A 22,410-nucleotide genomic window follows, 5' to 3' on the forward strand; every position below is an offset into this window, starting at 1 on the left:
CTGGCATCATCTCCTCAGGCTTGTGTTCATCTATATTCAAGAACACTATTTTGGGGTTTAACCGTCGTGTTCATCAGCAGCATATCTCAACAGCAGCAGTGTATTGACCATGTTTAGCAGCAGCTGCATGCGTAAGCAGATCTAGTCTGCCACGACCAAACCTACTGTCAATACCATTTACAATGGGAGTTGTCCTAACTGAAATGGAACATGAGTGTCTGGATCCCGACACCAAAACCGAACCAAACAGGGAAGTCAGGATCCAGACACCATGCTCCAGACAAGAGACACGAGACCAACCGAACTGCGCACGGCAGGGAAACCACAACCGAAGCTGTGCGCTCACACAAAGACAGAAGACAAAACACAAGACACACAAAAAGCCAGGCTGACAAGAGTGACAGGATCGTGACAGTTTGTATTAATAGTAGACACATTGAGATGCTTCCTTGTGCAGCTGGGTTGTCGGTCGATATTACTTAGCAAAACAAAACTAAAAAACATACCTCCCAGGTGTGCAGGTGCAGAGTTGGTTATCTTGTTCCAGAGACCTCAAGGGGTGAGGTGAACCCATGAGGTTGTGTTCTTCAATTCACACCTGAGGCCTCTTTCGACCTGCGGTTTAACAAGATATGATTAGTTGTATGATTAAAGGAACAGTTCACCCACAAATGACTTCTGAAGCCAAACAATGACTTTGTGTGATGAACAGACTGCAATTTAAGTCGTTATTCACTCTCAAATAATTGATGCAATATCAGTATGCAATGAAAATGCAAATATGGTGACTGAAGACTGATGTGCAAAGGTGTCAATACTTAAATAATTTTAATTATCTTGAGTTCAGTTGGATGCTCCCATCTAAGTTGTCCTTATTTTATTCACTTTCTATTTACTTTCTACAACCTTTCGAAGTGATGAAGATGAATATTGTAATCGCATAATCTGAAATATGGTTTTTAAAAGGCCGCCACTCATCTTTAGTGAAAGACTGGTAGGCTGCCCAACGTGTTGTCAGTATAAATGGGGATTGATGCCACCAGGGTGGCACAATGACAACACCACCCAACCCACTGCTCTGTTCTTTCATTACACTCGGACCAGGCAGCCAAATTGCTTCAGTTTCATCATTCTTTTGTAATAGATTATTATTATTATTATTATTATTATTATTATTATTATTATTGGATCTGTCATTATTTTGTGCCTTAATCCTGTTTATTCACACATTATTGGGCACTATTTAGTGATAATCTCTCTCTATCTCTCTCCCTCTCTCTCTCTCTCTGCAATGTCATACCTGCTAAAAAAAAACAACCCAGCTTTAACTGGTCTAAATTGTTTTGAGCTGATTTAGGCTGGTCTTAGCTGGTTTAAGATGGATGTTCCCCCAGCTCAACCAGCTGAGCACTAGCTTGGCCAAGCTGGAACAGCTAATACCAGATCTCCAAGCCTGACCAGCCCAAATGCCCAAAACCCATTTAAAACCAACAAACAGACTAGCTTGACCAAGCTGCTGAGAGACCAGCAATCCAGTTTAGGCTGGTTTAAACTGATTGTTGTTTTCAGCAGGGCTTTTAGACTCACGTTCACTTACACATTTTCATTGTTAGTTTGCATTCTCCTTTGGAAAGAGGAGCTTTTCTATCTAACTAGGGCTGTATCTTCTTTGGGTTGTTGCTAAATATAAAGGAAGTGTGGATTCACAGGAGGGGTACTGATTCTTTCAAATCCCTGTACGCTTTTGTGTTTTCTGATTTGTCTCACAGCACCGATGAACATGGATATATTAGGTGCTTGTAATTACCTGATCACTTGGGATTTTTTATCTAACAGCTTTGGCAAAAGGCTGTTTCCACTCAATCAGCATTTATCTATGAACAGCACAAATATATGTGAATATTAGCATGCTAATGTTATTAGCAATGGAAATCTGACGCTGAATCTCAATTCACATACTATTAGTCCTATGGTATGCCAGATTAGTCAAATTATAAATAAATTATAATTATTATATAAAAATTATTATAAATCAAAGCAACTTTCAGGCCGGCCTAATACTTTGACCCCACGCATATGCGAAAGTTTGGCTAACTCACTGAAAATGTGCGGTCCAGCTTAACAAGCTTAATGTGTGTTCTTGTGTTACTGCGGCGATAACAAATTTCAGTACTTAACGGGATGATAGTTACCTCCAAAAGTCTGTGCCATTAAACTGGATGTGATATTATTTTGAATGTCATTAAATCTATTCGTCCTATGGTATGCTAGATAGTGAAATTTCACAGTTTTCGATACCAATATCGATACCACATATTGTAATATAAAAATATTTTAATATGGTAATGTGCTATTAAACACACTACTTTAGCCTATTTAAAAGTTACATTTCAATATTAATAAAAAATTACAACAAATGCATATATCCTTCAAGTGTTTTTCAATTAAGTATGCACTGATTAAGTGTTTTTAAGTAGGGCCCTAATAAAATGTTTTATTTTTTCCCAAATCATGTGTTTTCCATTTTATTTTTTAGAACTCCATGTTTGAAGTTTAATTACATTTTATTATCAAAATAGTGTCTAATTACAATTTATTAAAAAACTTTTAACAAATGAATATAGAAACATTACTTTTCAACATACCATTGATTTTTTTTTACCAAACTTTTATCCAGTGCAACAGCACTCTTGCTTGTGATATATTGCTAAATTTGTATTATTAATATTATTATTATTATTATTATTATTATTATTATTAATATTATTACTATTATAATTGTTATCATTATTAATCATTGAACAGTGAATAATACATTTTACTTTACACTTATACATTTAAAATATTTCTGTCGTGATTTCTTCAGTTTCATGTGTCTAGCTTTTATTTTGAATCAAGCTTTAATTTTGAAAATGTGCTTTTGACGGAAGCTTCACTTGTCTTGATAAACAGTTTGCTACATGGCCCAGTGTGATCATTACAGCACAAATCTGTGATTTAACTATACAACTATAGTATATAGTTTGCATGTGCTTCGCACTTCAAAGTGGATTCACTTTAAAGCATGCAGCTCATGCAGACTAAGACTTCAGTCTTTCGCAGTTTAAGATTCACACTAGGACATATCACAGTTTTAATTTTATGAATGTTTTTACTATGAGTGAGATGAATGTCATTTTGTGGGCATGTGAGGAGTTGCGTTAGACAGCGGTCTAGAGTTTGTTTGAACAATAACGTTATGATGCACAGAATATTTAAACTTGTTGCATAAAATACTTTGTAAAGAAATAATACTCTGAATAGACTACTTTTAAAACACTACTACCATCTCTACGACTGTTGTTTCATGTGTTTGCGTGTAAGCATATGTGTTTTATTGTGCAGTGTGTTTGACCGGCCGGTTACATAGCCCAAAAATTATGTATATATGTCGTTTCGGACTATAAATCGCAGGACCTTTCAGATGAAAAAAAAAAAAAACTTGACTTATATTCCAGAAAATACGGTACCTTTTTCCCCAAATATGTCAGATTTGTGTGTAAGCTTTTGAAAGCAGCCGTGTGTCAGTAAGAAAGTGTACGGGTATCGAATTGAGTGGGTGCTCGATACTACCAGTACTCCAGAAACACTGGTATTGTACATCTTTTTTTATTTTAGTAACAACTTGGTAATGAAGTACTGGTGTGTAAGGGGGTTCAGTGGAAAGGAGGAGGTGAGAACCGGCTTGACAACTTAAAAAATAATTTAATGAACAACTTAAACACACAACCAAAAACACACAGCACAGCTGTCTGTAATTCTCTCTCTCTCTCGAACTGTCGTCCCCGGCCGCCTTTATCCCTCGCGCGCCCGATCAGGCTGATTGGGGACCGGGTGTGTCTCATTCCAGCCCGGCCCCGCCCTCCTCGGCTCTACACTCCTCCCGGCACTGCCTCAGGCCGGGGAGCCCCCGGCATGACGTACACCCCCCCCCACCCTTCCTCTCGGGGGGGGGGGGGGGGCATGCCTTATGCCCCGACTGCCGGCGGGTCCTCCCCGCCTTCCTCGACCTGGGAGGAGACAGGAGGGGAAAAAACAAGAACAACACAAAATGGCGAGGGAGAGGCCAACATGGAGCGACAGAGAGAGAGAGAGAGAGAGGAGAGAAAAAAAGAAACTCACCGGTTCTCTGATGCGCCGTCGCGTGGTCCCCGATCACTGCTCCACCCTCTCAGGCGGACTGCAGCCGCTCCTCCCTGGGCAGACCGGAGTCAGACCTCCGACCCCCAGCGGACAGAACGCATAACTATGACATAACTACTTTGGAGTGAACAATGTGTAGAGTAGGGCTGCACGATATGGAGGAAAAATGCGATATGCTATAAGTTGTTGGATAATGCAATATTCAAAATGCGATACTATATTCCTATGATGATGTCATCTGAGTGCACGTAACATCATAACCCCCACCGCCCAAATAAATAAAATTACCATCTATCCCAATGATCACAAAAATACTTGTCTTTTGTTCCAAACTGCATTTAGACTGTGTATAATATAAACAATTTTACAATTAGCTATGTAGCAGAGATTAAAAAATATATGTATTTTATTTTTAAAAAGCATATGAATATAAAGTTAATTTCACCATATTATGGGAAACCTAAAATAGTCTGTGTTGTGAAATATAAAAATGTTACACTGAAATTCATGTGCGTATTCTTTTTCATAATTAGTTGATTCAATGTGGGACTTTTATTATGAAAATTATTGTCCAGAAGTGCTTGCTGTAGACATTCACGTTAATTTAACATTCCTTTTCTCTGTCGACACTGCGGCTGCACTGAGAGGAATGATTTCATGGGACAATCCATTCATTGAAACCCATCCTTTGATATATCCAGTGGTTCCATCCATTCTCCCTGAGACTCCTCCTCCAGCGGTTCTGTCCGCTTTCCCAGAGACTCTTCTTACAGCGGTTCTGCCCACTCCTCCTCCAGTGGCTCCACCTCCTGACCCAGTCCTGGCCCTGTGTCCACCTCCCAGGCCTCCTGACCCTGTCCTGACCCTGTGGCCGCCTCCCAGGCCTCCTGACCCTGTCCTGACCCTGTGGTGACCTCCCTGGCCTCCTGACCCTGTCCTGACCCTATGGCCGCCTCCCAGGCCTCCTGACCCTGTCCTGACCCTGTGGTGACCTCCCTGGCCTCCTGATCGAGTCCCTGCCCTGTATCCGCCTCCCAGGCCTCCTGACCCAGTCCCTGCCCTGTGGCTGCCTCCCTGGCCTCCTGAACCAGTCCCTGCTCTGTGGCCGCCTCCCAGGCCTCCTGACCCAGTCCCTGCCCTGTGGCTGCCTCCCAGGCCTCCTGACCGAGTCCCTGCCCTGTAGCCGCCTCCCAGGCCTCCTGACCTAGTCTCTGCCTTGTGGCCAACTCTCAGGCCTCCTGAACCAGTCCCTGCCCTGTGGTCACCTCCCTGGCCTCCTGATCGTCTGCAAGCTCCTCCCATTTACAATTTTTTTGGGTGTTATGTTTAGGAGCACCAGGAGTTGCTCCTTAAAGGGGGGGCTATGTCACACTTGAGATTTTTGCCCAAGCAGCCACCAGAGGTCGCTAGGTGTTTAAGAGACATTTAGTTTGAAGTTTTGTTTACCTTCTTGTGTCTCTGTTCCTGGTTCCTGCCCTGATTGTTCCCAGCTGTTTCTCGTTTACCTTGTTTGCCCCAATGTATTTAATGTCCTTGTGTTTGCTTGCATCTTTGTCAGTTGTTGTTTCCTGTTACCCCCATGGATGTGACGTTTGTTCTGTTCCCAAGTTTTAGTTTTGTTCCGTTCCTGTTTTCTCCAAGTTTTGTATCTAGACTCATTTTCTTATTAAATCAAAGCTGCACTTAGATTCTGCTGTCTTGACTCTTCCTGCATTCGTTACAAATACCAAAATGTGTGATAAGAGATCAACGTCACAAAAATGGCCTCAAAGTTATCACTAAAGCAAAAGTGCATTAATTTAGATGAGTACAAAAGCAATTCATGAAACCAAAACTGATATTATGGCACTAATGCAATTGGATTACATTGTGAATATGAAATGACGTGTATTTGTGCATTTTGATCATTTGATGGACAAAACCCTACCAAACACAGGACACACACTAAGAATGAAAATTCAAATAATAATTAAAATATGTTCATTAGGAGTTAAGAAAACATGTAAACATTCTGTCGAATGCTTCTTTAAATTTTACGTTGAATCCTTTGCAGTTGACAGAAAATAACATTTTGAGTTTACATTGCACAGTGATGTTTTTCCCCTCTTTCGCCTTAAAAGGTGAAATTATCTCTGTACATCCAGTGGTCAAATGCTGATTTAGACTGCTCCATATTCACCTGGCTAATGACGAGTATCAGGTCTGTGTGGAATTTGACAACCCTCCCCCTCCCCCCAAAACACTCGAAGAGTTACCAAGCAAACATTGTAGGTAGGCTGATTTAGAGTGAAAGATGTAAAAAAAAAAAAAAAAAATTAAAAAGAGAAAAAGTACAGTGAACAATTTGAAGCAAATATGTTTCTTCAATAATAATTTATTGTCATTGCCTAATTAACATGTAATCATGTAATCCATAACAAAGTAACTGTAGTCTGATTACGAGTATTTTAAAATGTAATTTTATCCAATTACAAGTACTTAGTTTTTGTAACCTGTTTACATAACCCAGATGAAATGTAATCTGTTACTACCCAGCACTTGTCACTGCAATAAACCATGATTGGCTTCATTAGTCCGTTGCAGGTGGTTTTAGGGGGAGGGACTTTCTCATTCTAGAGGGCATTTGATTGGACAAAAATCTGTGTAGTGCAAGATGAGTCATCAATACATTTGGTCTGTTGTCCTGAAAGAGAAAAACTGTAATTTTTTTTTTTTTTTTACATATATGCTAAAAGTGCATTTTGTCAACATTTAGGAATATAGAAGCATTTAGATAACCTCAAAGCTAACATACATGAACTAAGTGCCTGGGGAGTAGGAGACCCCCCCCCCCCCCCAAAAAAAAATTCCACTAGAGATGAAGCGGGCATGAACGCTGACTCTGGGATGGACGAGGCTTGCAATGCTGGCTCTGGGATGGACGGGGCTTCACGAACAGGCTCGTTGGCCATGGCAGGTGTGGGCGATGGCTTGTTGGCCGTGGCAGGCGTGGGCATTGGCTTGTTGGCCATGGCAGGTGTGGCCGCTGGTAGCGGCAAGGGGTTCCCCCATACCCCACAGTTTAAGGGGAGAATGTGAGCCTCAAAGCAAGGTCAATGAATTCTACTAAAGAGAGTCACACCTGCTTCTAGGCAGGCAGGACTTCACTGGCTCATTGAGTCCAAGGCGATAGATGTCCTTGAAACAAAGCTCTCCCCAATCAAAATCCCGGGCGAGACTGCAGAAACTCTCGGTGTACTGCTCTATGTTTAGGTCTCTCTGTTTGAGATGCAGCAGTTGCAAAGCCACTAGATCCATGGTTGCAGGTCAGTTGTTCTGTAACGAATGCAGGAAGAGTCAAGAGAGCAGGATCTAAGTGCAGCTTTGATTTAATAAGAAAATGAGTCCAGATACAAAACTTGGAAAACACAGGAACGGAACAAAATTAAAACTCGGGAACACAACAAACGTCACATCCATGGGGCTAACAGGAAACATTAACTGACAAAGACACAAGCAAACACAAGGACATTAAATACATTGGGGCAAACAAGGTAAATGAAAAACAGCTGGGAACAATCAGGGCAGGAACCAGGAACAGAGACACAAGAAGGTAAACAAAACTTCAAACTAAAAGTCTGACACCTAGTGACCCCTGCATTACGAATATTCATAAGTGGGTTAATATGTGTATGAAAATAATTAAATGTGAATGGTGGGGTGTTGTGGGTGGTTGCCAAGGTGTTTCTATGTGGTTTCTAAGGTTTTATGTTTGGCTGTTAGCGCATTGCTTCATTATGTGGTTGCGGAATTGTTCTGGGTGGTTGCTCTGAGATTACAGTCTCAAATTAAGCTCTCCCCCAAAGTAGTGATTTTCTGGTCCCTAGAAATGGATCGAGTCTCTCTTTGATATTTTTCACCCATTTAAACATCCTCTAGGCCAAAATCCTTAGCAAGCACCACTAATAATAAGTATGTTTTGCAGGGTGTTGTATAGTGCCTTCTGTTCAGGAAGTTGTCTTTCATGACCTCTGGACTGGTTTCTCGCTGTTACCAAGCAGTAAACAGGCAGCTGTGGTTTTTGGTCTTTCTTTCTCTAACACTTTCTCTCTCTACCCTCTTAATGTGGCAAGGCCTCAGCACAGATGAAAGACCTTCTGACTGTGAGAACCTCTGAACTTCTGCACGACACACTGTAAACTTACTATAGACTGTCTGCATTACACAAAAACACACTAAATCAGAGATTGAGCCAAATGAGCCCGCACTGGAGCCATTCACAGTGCCTGATAATACACTCCACTGATTTGATTTATCTTTGTAATCTTTTTCTTATGCTCAAACTGCATAAGTGATTTATGAGGAAAATGTGTGTGTTTAATGGAGAATGGCTGTGTTTAATGTGTGTTCAATAGCATACAACTTGCATGGGAATATTGGGACACTTTAAAATCGTTTTTGGACTAGAAATAATGTGCAAAAAGGTGTCTTGGGGAAATTAGTATTCCCTCACATAATACTTGTTGAAGAGTCTGTGGTCATAGTTGGACTGCCAACTGTTCTCTTAGAGTCATTTCAGCAGTGGAGCAAGTTATTATTGCGTATCTGATGCAATGACATTAATATTGTATTTTTAAGTGTCTTAAATGTCCAAATACTTTTGAGGCCACTCTTTGTATTACTGCAGAATTCTTGAACTACTCAATTAATGATGTACTTACTCATATGGACTTCTTAATTAATGATAATCAGCTCATATTAAACTACAAATGAGTCAGGGAAGGGTTTGAATACCTCCTTGTTTGCAGTTAGTATTTGAGTCACAGAGAGGCTGTTATCGATGGAAGCAAACAGTTTTGTAAACCATGTGAGTCTGGCCTTGTTAAAGCACACATGGATGAATGAGCACTACACGACACGTCCTGTGTCTTATTTTCATCGTTGGGCATGTATCCTAGAATTCCTTAGGGCTTAGACCTGCAGCTGTGTTTCGACTTTGCAGGTCTATCAGGTAATTGCACAAAGCAGCTGCATGTTGCAGGCTCAATGTGTGGGAACGCATCCATGTATGCGTGTGTACTGTATGTTGAGGTATTTACACTTAGTCACTTCAGTCAATATTAGTCACTATTTTTACTGATCGTAAGCTATCTGACCAGGAAAACACCAAATGTAAATGCCCTTTGAGACACTTTAGCCGCTTTTCCACCATCGGGCCAAATGATTCTGAGCACGGTACAGAACGGTTACTGTAGCATTTCCACTGGAGCACAGTTCAGCACGGCACGATTAAAAACCATTCTTGGCCTGGAATTCTCGACACAGTTAGCTGACAGTACTCAACTGTGCTGGTCGATTGGATTTAGTACGTGGCGACTCGTTTAGTGTATCTTTTTGATTTTATTATGATGGTTTAACTAGTATTGTAGCCTACATTTATTTTTCTACAAGACTTTTTTTGTCAGGGAAGTAGATTACTAGCTCATTTAAACTCAAAATACATCATAATATTCTCATAGGCTACTATTTTCATAAAATACTTGTATACTTGTCAATAAATATCCTTTTAAGCTAGTCTGGGAACTTTTACCTTTCTGCATGTTCGTGTCCGGTGGTAAACACAAGCCCTCAGCAAATGATGGTAAACTTCATGCCTTTATTTCTTTACTTTCCTTTTTGTGACATGGTCCGTGTGTTTGCTGTTTTTTAAAGAGTAAACAAGAGTTTGTTAAAGGGAAAAAGGCAGTCCTAAAAACTGGAATATGCGATCATCCTCCATAGTGCGCCGCACTCGCTCCAATGTTTACCTCTCATGCGGATCTGTTATGTACATTCTACTTACTAAAAGTAAGCCGTGCCAACTTGCCTGAATCTGCATGGAATGGTATGGTTTTGCGACAAGAACTGTCTGGTGGAAAAGCGGCTACTGAGGGTGGTTAGGGATGCATAAAAGATGTGACTCGGCCAAAGTATAAGTGTAACTGCTTGTTCAGGCCACATACTTGAACTTTACTCATCCCAAATGTTACTATGTCAGCATACAGAACTTTATTTGGTCAAACGTAAATGGAATATGCATATCCAGTGGGACAACAAACCAATTTATCAAGACACATGAAGTGACTAAGTGTTAAAGCACTGTGTGTTTTTGCATTGCATTTTTACCTAAAGGGCACCTGTGGAAGTAGTTTGGAAAGCTTGAATGTCTCTCTCTCTCATACACACACACACACACACACACACACACACACACACACACACACACACACACACACAGATGTTTGTAGAGATGCATGATTTGGTTGTTTCCCTATTGGCAGGCATGATCGATGTTACTCATTATGTCCAGGAGTGTCAGAAATCCTCTTTAACCTGTCTTTATCTAAGCTTTATAGATCAATGATGGATTCAACCTTTGTGTGTGTTCATCACATTTTAAACAGCAGTGTCGGTTGCATGTGCATATCTATGCAGAGGGCAAATTAATATAGTCTCACTGCACACACAGGGCAAAGGTCGGTGACTTGGATGGTTTAGTGGAGTCTGCATTTTTAGTGGTGCTTGCTAAGGCATGCTTAGGTGCCATGGACATGAAAGATACCTCAAATCATGTTGTTGTGGAGAGGTTTGCTATTCTAAGCGATCAGACTTACAGTTTTTGCCTGGCAGATGATAAAACAGGCAAAGAAATTCCCACTGAGTGACACTGAAAAAGGAACCAAGCCAAATCTAAAGACCAGATTATTATAAAGACTTGTGATGGGCTTTTTTTACTTTGGCAAGCATCAACCACCTACAACACCCTAGTAACAATATAGCAACGCCCTGGCTACCAACCAAGAGCACCCTAGCAACCAGTTAGCAATGCCCTGGCAACCACCCAGAAGGACCTAGCAACTACATAGCAACACCCTGGCAAACCACCCAAAACACTCTAGAAACTGCATCGCAACAACCTAGCAACCACCCAGAATGCCCTAGTAATCACCTAGCAATGCCCTGAAAACCACCCAAGAACACCCTAGCAACAATATAGCAACACCCTGGCAACTACCCTGAACATCCTAGGAACTGAATTGCAACACCTTTGCAACCACATGGCAACACCCTGGCAACCACCCAGAACACCCTAGCATCATAGTGGTGAGTTTTTCTCAGGCAAGCACTACTCACATTTACTCAGAAAATGCAAAAATTAATATTTTAACAAAACCTTCCCAATGAACATATGTCAATTTTTTATTTAATGGCAGACTGTTTAAAGAGAAAATAACTCTTAATAACTCAAATAACTGAACATTACATTCCTCAATTTTTAAAATGTAGAACAAGAAAAGTAGCACTACCCCTAAACATAACCCTCACAGAAACCTATGCACATCAGTAGATTTAAAGCTAAGCATGATTTGGACGATTTATGGGCCTTTTTTTTTTTTTTTTTACTAGTGAGGACCAACCACCTAAAATGTCCTCACTAGTGGGTTTTCAATAAGTTTCACTATATTAGTGAGGACATTTTCAAAAATGTGCCACTCGCAAATATAGTGAAACCTGTACACACACTTACTTACAGTAATGTACATATTGTGAAGAAATTGTGAGTAATTGCTTCCCATAATTCTCACACTTGCTTTGCATATCAGTCGGGTGTGATGGCACATTTTACCGCCATTGCCAGATGTCTGACACTCTGAAAATAAACCTTGCAGCCTCTAACACAGTAACCTCATAATTGCGCTCAAAATTAGCCATGGAAACACTGATCATAATCAGCATCAGTGAACAGGGAGATGTGGTGAATGATTACGTGGCTGTTGTTGATGGTGACAACGGCTTCTCTGTTGACTGTGAGCTGTGTGTGGCAGAGGTGAGTGTTTGTAGGCGGGTAGAAAGTAAGATTGTAGATGTGGGTGAGAGTGTGGGTCTTTCTCTTTCTCTCACACTTTCACAGTGGATGTTTTCTAGGTTGTTAACGTTAGCTCATAAATACTAGAAGGCTGCAGGCCCTTGTGCACCCAGGTCAAATCAGTGTTGTGGTGTGTAAACAGCACAATGTTTGCCATTTTCATGCATGTTTCAATGTGAATGTGGGTGGATGTTATTGCCTATCCATAAATGAAAACTGTTCCACTACTCAAAATCAAAAAAACATTTTTCTCTCTTTTAACTTGCTTTACATTTTAAATTGTTTAGGAACCATGGTTCTTTTCTTTACCTGTTTCTTAAAGGGATACTTCACCCAGAAATGAAAATTCTTTCATACAGGTGTGGAACAATATGAGGATGAGTACTGTAAATAATGACAGATCTTTCCTTTTTGAACTATTCCTTCAGTTTCCTTTAAATTATATAGCAAATGATTAGCCTGCAAAAATAGCATAGTAGGACTCTAACATTTCTTGCTCTCAGTAGGGGTTAGTATTTGATTGGGGATAGGATTTCCCTTGACCTTGGTCTTTCCCCACCTCTTCTACCAATGCATCTTCCCGGAAGTCCTGAACTTTGACCCTTGAGCTAATTTAGATGTCCATCTCTTTGCCTGTCACTATTCCCTAATTTAATGTTTTGAAATGAGAGTCAGCCATTTTGTAATTGACTTGTCAAAGTTGTGAGCTGGTATACTGAGTGCTGGATGAAATGTGCAGCATGCATGAAGACGAGCGCTGTATAGTTCAACTGTGAATTATGCATTGCGAGGGGAATATGTCAGGCTTTTTTGGTTCTTTAGTTTTAGTGCTGCCGTATGAGATCGCTGGGGTGGCTGATGCATCAAATATAGTGTGTGTGTGTGTGTGTATTATATGATTATGTGTGCATATCATTTTTGTACAGGGTTAGAGTCACACTACCCACAGAATAACCTCATCACTGACGGTAGATACAAAACATGTACCGCTTACAAAAATACCATGGTACCCATAGTTTCCTCCAAAATACAATAGTCACTGCAGTTATTGTTACTGCTTTATAACCATCATAAATTATTATGAGGTCAGAAGCTTTCAGAATCTTTTTGTCAATTTTTTTTTCTTTTTTTTTTTTTCCAATGACACTGGTGGCTAATACAAAATTACTAAGGTAAGAAAAAAAAAAAAAAAAAAAATATATATATATATATATATATATATATATATATATATATATATATATATATATATGTGTGTGTGTGTGTGTGTGTGTGTGTGTGTGTGTGTGTGTGTGTGTGTGTGTGTGTGTGTGTGTGTGCTATAATGTAAAATGTTCTTAATTCGTTAAGCAAAAAAAAAAAAAAACTTTTCATTTAAATGTTTTAGAAAGTAACTTAAAATTAAAGTAATAACATTATCAATATGATTATTTTTCAATGAAGTAATCAGGAAAGTAATCTGATCACAATTTTATATATATAATTAGTAATTTGTTGTGGATTACTTTTTTTGAGTAACTTGCCCAACACTGCTGGTCTGAAAGAACTCTACATCATGATGCTAGACTGTTGTGGGTGGTTACCAGGGTGTTGCTATGTAGTTGCTAAAGTGTTCTGAGTGGTTAGTTTAACTACAGTAAGTGGTTGTTAGGGTGTTGCTCAGGTTTTCTGGGAGATACACTTATTGGCCCAAGTCTTTCTTAGACTTGACACTTGTAATTTCATGAAGGGTTTGAACTTGAGCATTGTTGCAACCTCCAGACACAATTTTTTTTAACAATTTTGTCCACAGAAGTAGCCTAAAGCTAATATAGCACACTACACTTAAGGCCCCAACACACTTACAGAGAAGTTCTTTTTCTTTCTTTGTTCAGAGATAAAAAGAAGTTCGAAACAACTGAGCAAGGACATACGGTTCGCGAACATTCAGAAACCTACCATGCTGCTGGGGATTGTGTTTAGAGGTACATTTAAATATGAGGAAACTCAAGACTACAGTACATGTAAACAGGGGTTAAATTGGGCCGGTACGGTCCGGAACGGCGTACCAGCTCCTTTGATTCCAAAAAGAAAAATGCTTGTTTATCAGTCCATTCCATTTATTGTATTCTGAGATTGCTTTTTTTTTTTTTTATCCATTTGACACATTCTGTCTCTATTTAGCAAGTGTACTTGTTCAAATATATTTCAAGTTCATTTAATGCTTCTCTCTAGTAATTTCCGGACACTGGTAGAGGCAGCATATTCGAGAGCGGCACGAGACCACTCGCCCCCACAAATAGGCATGCGTTCTGCTTCTGTATTCCGCTGTGGTCCGATCTCTGGTTCATAGAAATCGAGTAATATGGAATCAACTGCTCACCCGTTTCTTAGATCCACTGATATTCCGTAGCGATTTTGCTTAGTTTTGTTAAAAAGCTGAATACACGAAGGAGTTTTGAATCCGGAATTATCACTCACATCCAAACCGACATCAACATAGGTCAATATATCATACAGCTTGAGATCAAAAGACCACTCGACCAACACACTGTAAATGGTTTCACTGTTATTTGTATTGATTGTATTTATGTGTGTACTCCATTTCTGTTGATTCAGCATTTTTATTTTGTGTGTGGTTTTTTCTTTTTGAAGAAAAAAAAAAAAAAGGTTTTCTAGCAAATATACAGTGTGATTCACTAGTGAAAATGGTTCTTCATGCCACAGTGTAAAATTGTAAACTCTTTTATAATTTAATGCAAATGTTTTCCCTAAAAATTATATTATCTAAATAACAATTTGAGTAAAAGGTGGTTGTGTAGGTGTTTGATTCCCCTGTTAAGAAAAATTTGCATTTACTTTTAAATTGTAACATAATTAGATTTATGTTTAGCATGTTCTATAAGATGACCCCCAACCTAGAGCAAGAAGGTAACTTTTCCAGTTGTCATCTGATTTTTGTAAAATGTATAAATTCTCCTCCGAATCCCAGTTTAACCCCTGCATGTAAAACATCAACTAATGTGTTATCAATGTGTTAGAATGACTCATTAATTCATTTATATCATATCATTTAGATGCAGTAAATAATGTGTAATTTGTAATGTTTACCTTTTGCATTCATGGCGCTAATGCGCTAACACGCTATACGCAGCCATAATATGTGCCAGCAACACTCTGTTATCGTAATTTTATGATGAAACTGATGCTACTGCAAAGATTTGTGTATAAAAGAGTGTTAATGGGTAGAATACAGATAAAAGAATGATGACAGGCATATCTAACTTTGGGCAGATGTGTGATTGGCTTTTGCAGCAGATGGCACATGAGTGAAGCAGCATATTAAACAACAGCGTGAATGGGCATTTAAGGGTATGTGAGTAGATTTGATTCCTTTTGTAGACTCATTTAAAAAAAAATCACATGATATGTTCTTGAAAAATGTCTGGTAGGAGGAGCTCCAGGTCACACCTACCGATGACATGGATCAATGGCAGTAAAGTATTTAGCAACGGGTAAGAAGTTTTCCTGTAAGTTCACCCTGGTGAGCTGTTACAAACTACTGAAACAAACTCAAAAGCATCTTTGTTTTGGCCAGATTTTGTTCTAAATGATGTCACACCAGTTCGTTCTTCAGTTTCCTAGGAAGTGTGCTAGGGCCTTTACTCCACCCTCAAAAACATACCTTAGCAAATTCATTGTGATTCATATCTGTCATCAGATGGTTGACAGGCCTTGTCATCTTTCATAAACGACTCGGCTTTTACTCTCTCAAGAGTAATGAGAACTCGTACATGTTTTGCATGGCATCACATATAATGCATTACATCAGTCTCTACTGTGCTCAAGTTTCTGTCTTCACTCAACTCTCTCGCTCATATTTCATTTCTTCCTCTCATAACTCAGATCTACTGTCTGAAATTCTCCATCGATCAAATCTGGATCTCATTTTATGTATTAGAGAGGAAGATCTGATGTTTGAAAGTGTATGAAATGAGAGCTTTCGCAGTCTGTCAGAGTGTCTGTTGATGGCATTACTTGTCAGGCCCTGATCGCATCTGTTTATACGTCTGCGTCTGTGTGTCTACATGCATTCCTGTCTATCTCACCTCTTAAGTCTAAATACGGGCTTATTCAAGGACTTCCAGTCACTGTTTAGGGAAGTTAGTGACCGTGAAAGGGCAATATTTAGCTTTCTCTCAAATGTTAACATAAACACTGTAAAGTCTGGCATTTTTTTTTTTTTGCTTTCCATTAGCTAGACTACTGCTGTTTTGGGTGAATTGACCGTTCTCTAAGCTTCATCCCCATTGGTTACTGTTGTTTACTTAAACAAGCTACACAGAACATCCCTAAGAAATGAATGGGAGTTTGTGATAAACAGCACGATTTTGCGTGAAATGTGCTCATAAATTAAATAGATATTATTCTTATGTGGGCTGAAATGAAGTGTCACTTTGCAAAGCATTGTTATCTGCCATTTTTCTTTAAAGAAATGAATAAATTATGCAGTAACATGATTTAAAACTGCGCAGTCGGCTGATCACAGTTGCAAAAAGCCTCATTTGATAGTGATTACAACTAATAGCATTTGTTTAAGTGAACAGAACTGTTACTAATGTTTCTACAACACATTCACTATGGTACTGTGAACTACTGTGCCCTGAATCAATACATAAATCAATTAACGTTAATTTAGGAACCTTGGAGCAAATGTAGGTTTTGCTACTGATGTTATTCATGTTTGTTTGGGAATGAGGACTGACATCAAATTTAATCCATGACATTCACTTCTCAATATTTACAGTGCTGGGTAGATTACTTCTGAAATGTAATCCAGTACAGATTACAAATTACATTACTTAAATTGTAATCATTACTCATTGCATATTTTGATGAAAATCTTATTTCATTATTAATTTAAAATGTACCAATTACCAATTTAACACTCCTTTCATTAAACTTTAGTAAACATAAAATAAAACAGAAACTTGCTATTTGTAATGTTCCTTTAGGGTCGATAAAATTATTCTATGTTACCCAAAAGAGAGAAATATAAGAACATGCTTGTATTTTTAAGAGAATTGTTATATATGAAATTAGGAATAGGGATTGGACTTGTATAGTATGTATGTAATGTATGTATGTAATGGAATGTAATCAATTAATAAATTAAAAAGTAACAGTAATCTGATTATGCACATTTTAAAATTTGTAATCGTTTTACATAATCCAGATTACACGTAATCCATTACTACCCAGCAATGTTTTTAGGTACACTGTCACTATTATAAGTGTCCTGGCAACGTTTTACCATATTTTTGGAAAATATCTAAATGTACCTAAAAATAAACGTGTATAAAACTATCCAAACATAGAGGAATTCTAGATTGACTTACATTAAAAACAACAAAGGACTGTCTGATAAAATGGCAGATGGTAACAGTTGCCAAGGTTGCATTTGTCAGTAATGTTTTAAAGGTAGAGCTTAGCAAAGGGTCTTTTACACTGACTACTGATTTTCTATTTTTCATGCACTGTGTTTAAATGGAAATACTGTGCAACACATAACAGCAATATAAGAGTGTAAGAGAGTTTTTCAGAGGGTTAGTGGGATATCAGGTCACAGTTGCATAATGTAGCTAGACACACTAAAGTTATACAACATTACTGTGATTTTTAGGGCATAAGCGTTTATATGCGATTTGCTCACTAATCGTTCCTTCTCTTTCTCTCTCCATAGGCCTGGATTTGACCCTGAGTCTTCCTCATCTGTCTGTCATGGACTACATGGATTGTGTTTTAGTGAGTGTTTGACCTCAGACATAACCATGGTGGTGAGGTGGTTGCTCAACTCCCATTGAGAACACAAAAAGTAAGAATGTCTTACTGATTGTGCCAGTTAAATTGCCCAATACTGTCATTTACTGAGCTGTTTTCATAAGAACTTGACAAAAGCTCAAACTAGAAACTTAACAAAAGGTAGAACTTTAACAAAAAAACTGCACATTCCTCATCCCTTTTGCTTGTTTACAGCATTCGTTTATTTGTTCTCTCCCATTCTACTTGCATTTGAATGAATTTTGAAGCAGCAACATTTGAAAATTGTTGGCTAATGAGATAATCCTTTACAAAAAACATCAGTTTATCACATTTTTGCCACGTTTACATTTTTACCATTTTACCAGTCTGTAGTATTGCCACCAGAACCAGCGCAGAAAGCATGAATATAGTTTTCATAGTTTTCAATATAGTTAGAATATATAGAATATAGTATAGTAATCAACTTTTGTGAATAAAGCGCAATCTGCAATGAGCCTAATTTACATAGAAAGGAATGACAATGACTTAATTTAAATTCTGAAGACACAGCACAGTTTCAGTGCTGATTGCACCTGCTAAAATAGATTGCTGGTTGTTAATGAGTAAGATGCAGGTTTTTGCGCTGCAATACCACGTGCAAAAGTGGCACAACTGTTTAGTGAAACTTTCCCTCAGTTTTTTCAAGGAAAACTAAAATATTTTAGTTTTACATTTGTAGGTCATTTACTTTTCAGTCAGATGACCCTTTCCTGTCAAATTGGGCAGTTCTCATCCAAATTAAGCTGCATTATGTATCAGACATTATGCCAGTAGTCAAAAGTCTGGCATGTGAGACTACCAAATAGTTAACCTGGCAGAATGCAACACATTCTAGTTCAGGCCAGACTCTGTGACGATATTAGTCAAAAATATGCTGTTGTGATGTATGAGTGGCTGTTATAGACATTACGCTGTCAGGCAACCGCCACCATTAGTTTCGAACATTAACCGCAACACTGTTCATTTTTCATTTGGCTGATTCTGACTACCTACAACTCGCATTTCATTCTGCAGAGATCTCAAAACTGAAATTTTGGAATGCTCTCTGAAGATGTATAATGGACTAGCAGGAAGCATTTCTTTTTTAAATGAAAAACTTGAGAATTTTCCGGCTGTGGTCTGTTGTAGTTGAGTCGCTTGACTACTGATGGGTAAACTCACATAAATCACATTGATTCCAATGAATTGCCATGTTAAAAAGCACATGTTTGCACGATCCTAAGGGTTTTTACAGTTAGCCTCGACTTTTGACATATTTATGTTCAAGTTTTATTGGATAAAGTTTATTGTGTTGGTATTTACCGTTTAGATATATTGCAAAAATTTGGGTGAAGTGCTTCATAAACATTTATACCCAAGGACATTCCATTGGTTTAAATATGGAATGTCTAGGGATTTTGAGTTAATGGTTTGAGTGCTTTGCTGAACTCTTTTTGCTTACGGTAAGGCCCAACACATCCCCGACAATTTTATAATAGTTTTTCATTTTTCATATTTTACATATTTCGTTTTAAATTTTTCACTCCAATTTGGTTTATTTTTTGTTTTGTTTGTTAGTTCTTTGTTTATTTTTAAAATCCTTTATAGTTAAGTTTTAGTTTTAGTTTTTATATCAAGTGATACATATAGAATGGAGAAAACAGGCATTTGTGAAACATGGGTCGTATAGCTGGACACCCAAATGTACAGTTTGTAAATAATACTTTTAATATTAAAAATCTTCATTTTAATAAGACCAACTGAATTTCATTACTGATATTACAGTAGAAGCAAACACACAATTATGTTTTAAGAATGCTTCTTTTTTACCAAACTTTAACCACAAAGTCCTCTTTAGTGCATTTGACATGAGAAAGTAAGTTTTGTCACAACTCTGAAAACTGAACATCAAACTCTATACCAATTCCAAATTTAATGTAAAACAAATCACTGATTGACGGTGTAGGACAGAATGAGTGAAAAGTGTGTGTGTGTGTGTGTGTGTGTGAGTGTGTGGGCAGGTTTAAGTGGTTTTTTGAGGTTATAAACTGGTAATTACAAGGGTATTACGCTATAAATGTGGTTAATGAGGACATTTCTAGTGTCCCCATAATTCAAATTGCTTAAAAAACATACTAAACGATGTTTTATTGAAAATGTAAAAATGCAGAAAGTTTTTTGTGAGGGTTAGGTTTAGGGGTAGGGTTAGGGAATAGAATCTATAGTTCGTACAGTATAAAAATCATTATGTCTATGGAGAGTCCTCATAATGATAGCTGCACCTAGCAGATAGCTGTGTCTGTGTGTGTGTGTGTGTGTGGAAGAGAGAGAAAGAAAGTCAGAATAAATTATTGGATATATGTTTTCTGTGCTCTTTTTTTTAACATCATGCATTGGAAACACAATGAACAGTCATTCCAATAAGGGTTCAAATGTGTCATAATTGAAGTCCCAGACACAGCTAGAGAGTTTTCTAGAGGGTGACCATGTATGTATGTATATATATATATATATATTAAAATATGTTGCTAAATTCAATATAACATCTTTTAGTATGTGAAATGTTTATTTAATTTTATTATATATCGTTTAATATGATTTTAACCACATTTTAGATATTTGTAAAATGTACAAATTCCATATAGCCTATTCTATCCATATGATGTCATATTGCATGTGTAATAATGATAACATGTCAGTGCTTGAAATTTCTTGTCAGCTACACATTTTTACTCTAAATTTGCAACATTGGAAAAGTTAAAATACAATTCCACATTTTAGTGTTTATACTATTTAAAAAAATATATATATATATATATACAGCTGTATCAATATGACCTACAATCTTTTATTTAACACTGTGGCCATGGGAAAGTGAACATTTACAGTGACAGCAAAACATTTCAATTCCATTTTCACATGTTGTGTTAAAAAATAGATCGGCTTCTTTCAGCTTGTTGAACATGCATTTTCATTTGGGCATTTCTAATTTGCATTGGATGATGACAGAGCAGCAGAGAGCGCCAAGCACGCGAGTCATTGTCATGGTAACATAGATTCTGAGCGGATTGCTGCAAAACTAGAATGAAAGTATCGTCAAATCATCGTGCAATGCAATATAATATATTCCCTTCCCTGCAATCGATACCAGACATGATAGCAAGAAAAATAAAAAAATAGTGAGCCTAACAGCTGAATCAGTGAGCCTAACAGCTGAATTCGGGACATTATTCAATTTTTTTGAGAAATGACGGGGCACAATGACACACCTCGTAAAACCAGGACCGACTTCTGGTCACCCTAATTTTCTACCTGCTTTGCTTCTCTCCATGATGTACTGTAATGATTCCCTCCCGCTCTGTTTTTGCTAATGTAATGAGGGCAATAGGCCATCTGCTAGTGCCTAGTGGCATCTTCATGTTAAGGTGATAGAGGGTTTAAAGGTTTAAAAAGCTATCACAACAAAAACGAAAATGAAATAATTTTTAAGATTATTATTAAAAAAAAATTCAGAGCCATGAAAATGTATTTTAGTTTAGTTACAGTTTTTCCAATACGTTGATTTTTATTTTTATTTCAGGTCCGAAAATATATTTTTACATTTAGTTTTAGTTTTAGTTTACGATAATACCCATGATCCCCGCTCAAACCACACATGTAACTGGGTCAGCTAAACTGCCGAGTGCAGGGCTTTCAGAAAAATGCACTGGATATGAAAAGAAAAACATTTTCTCATCTTAATATAAGGAGGATATATTTACTTGATGCTAAAACAAACAGAAACATGTACAGTACAGACAGATATTAAAAAAAGTTATAGCACACCTCTACTCAATAGTTACGCTTCTCTCAACTGACACCACCAATAAGATCATAGCGATCCAATCAAATCCTGATTGATAAGAAAAGAATATGAGAAATATGGTATGTCACATTACAAAAGTTAAATACACTATGAACACTGTATTATGCTGTCAATAAAATATTTAAAATGTTAGATATATGTAATCTTGCATATGATCAGTTAACCACGTTGGCCATCTTAAGGTCATCAGTCTCTTTAGAGATTGTGGGCCCTATTTTAAGAGTGCTAGCCCTAAGCACAGCGCTATGCAATAAGTCATACGTGCAATGTCAGTGGACATGGGCATGAAGTTTTGGTATTTTTGTGCAAGCATGCACTAAGTCTAAGTGCAAGTGGGTTTGTCAAAATTGCACACGCAAATTCAAACTTTTTTATTGTCTAACCCACAGGGAAAAAAAAATATTCTTTGACAAAAAGGCTCAATAAAACAATACATACATCACATTGAAAATACAAAAATAACGTAATTACAATAAAAAAAAACAAGGCCACGGTACAATATTGTGGCACACAAGTGGAAGTCATTCACCACTTATCTTCCTGGCCTCGGTCCACTGGCCCCAGACATCACTCGGCCCCGCCCTGCTCACCACAAATATAAATAGTAAAAAAAAAAGTGCTAATGTGCTGGGTGAAGTGCAATTTAATGCACCAGTGA

At 37.9% G+C, this 22,410-nt stretch overlaps 1 protein-coding gene across 5 annotated transcripts in view; it reads left to right on the forward strand.

Moving 5' to 3' along the window:
* LOC127437410 (OTU domain-containing protein 7A-like) overlaps positions 1–22,410 on the forward strand; it is a 118,840-nt gene that overhangs the window by 39,046 nt on the left and 57,384 nt on the right. For 2 of the 5 annotated variants that reach the window (XM_051692290.1, XM_051692289.1), the window contains one exon: positions 17,790–17,851. The gene's annotated coding sequence lies outside the window, so the exon portion shown is untranslated. Of the gene's footprint in view, positions 1–13,973; positions 14,032–15,498; positions 15,562–17,789; positions 17,922–22,410 lie in introns of those variants that run through there. The other 3 variants (XM_051692284.1, XM_051692285.1, XM_051692288.1) reach the window with 2 other exon arrangements.

This window comes from Myxocyprinus asiaticus, chromosome 48 (assembly GCF_019703515.2).
Source record: "Myxocyprinus asiaticus isolate MX2 ecotype Aquarium Trade chromosome 48, UBuf_Myxa_2, whole genome shotgun sequence".
Lineage (NCBI taxonomy): Eukaryota > Metazoa > Chordata > Actinopteri > Cypriniformes > Catostomidae > Myxocyprinus > Myxocyprinus asiaticus.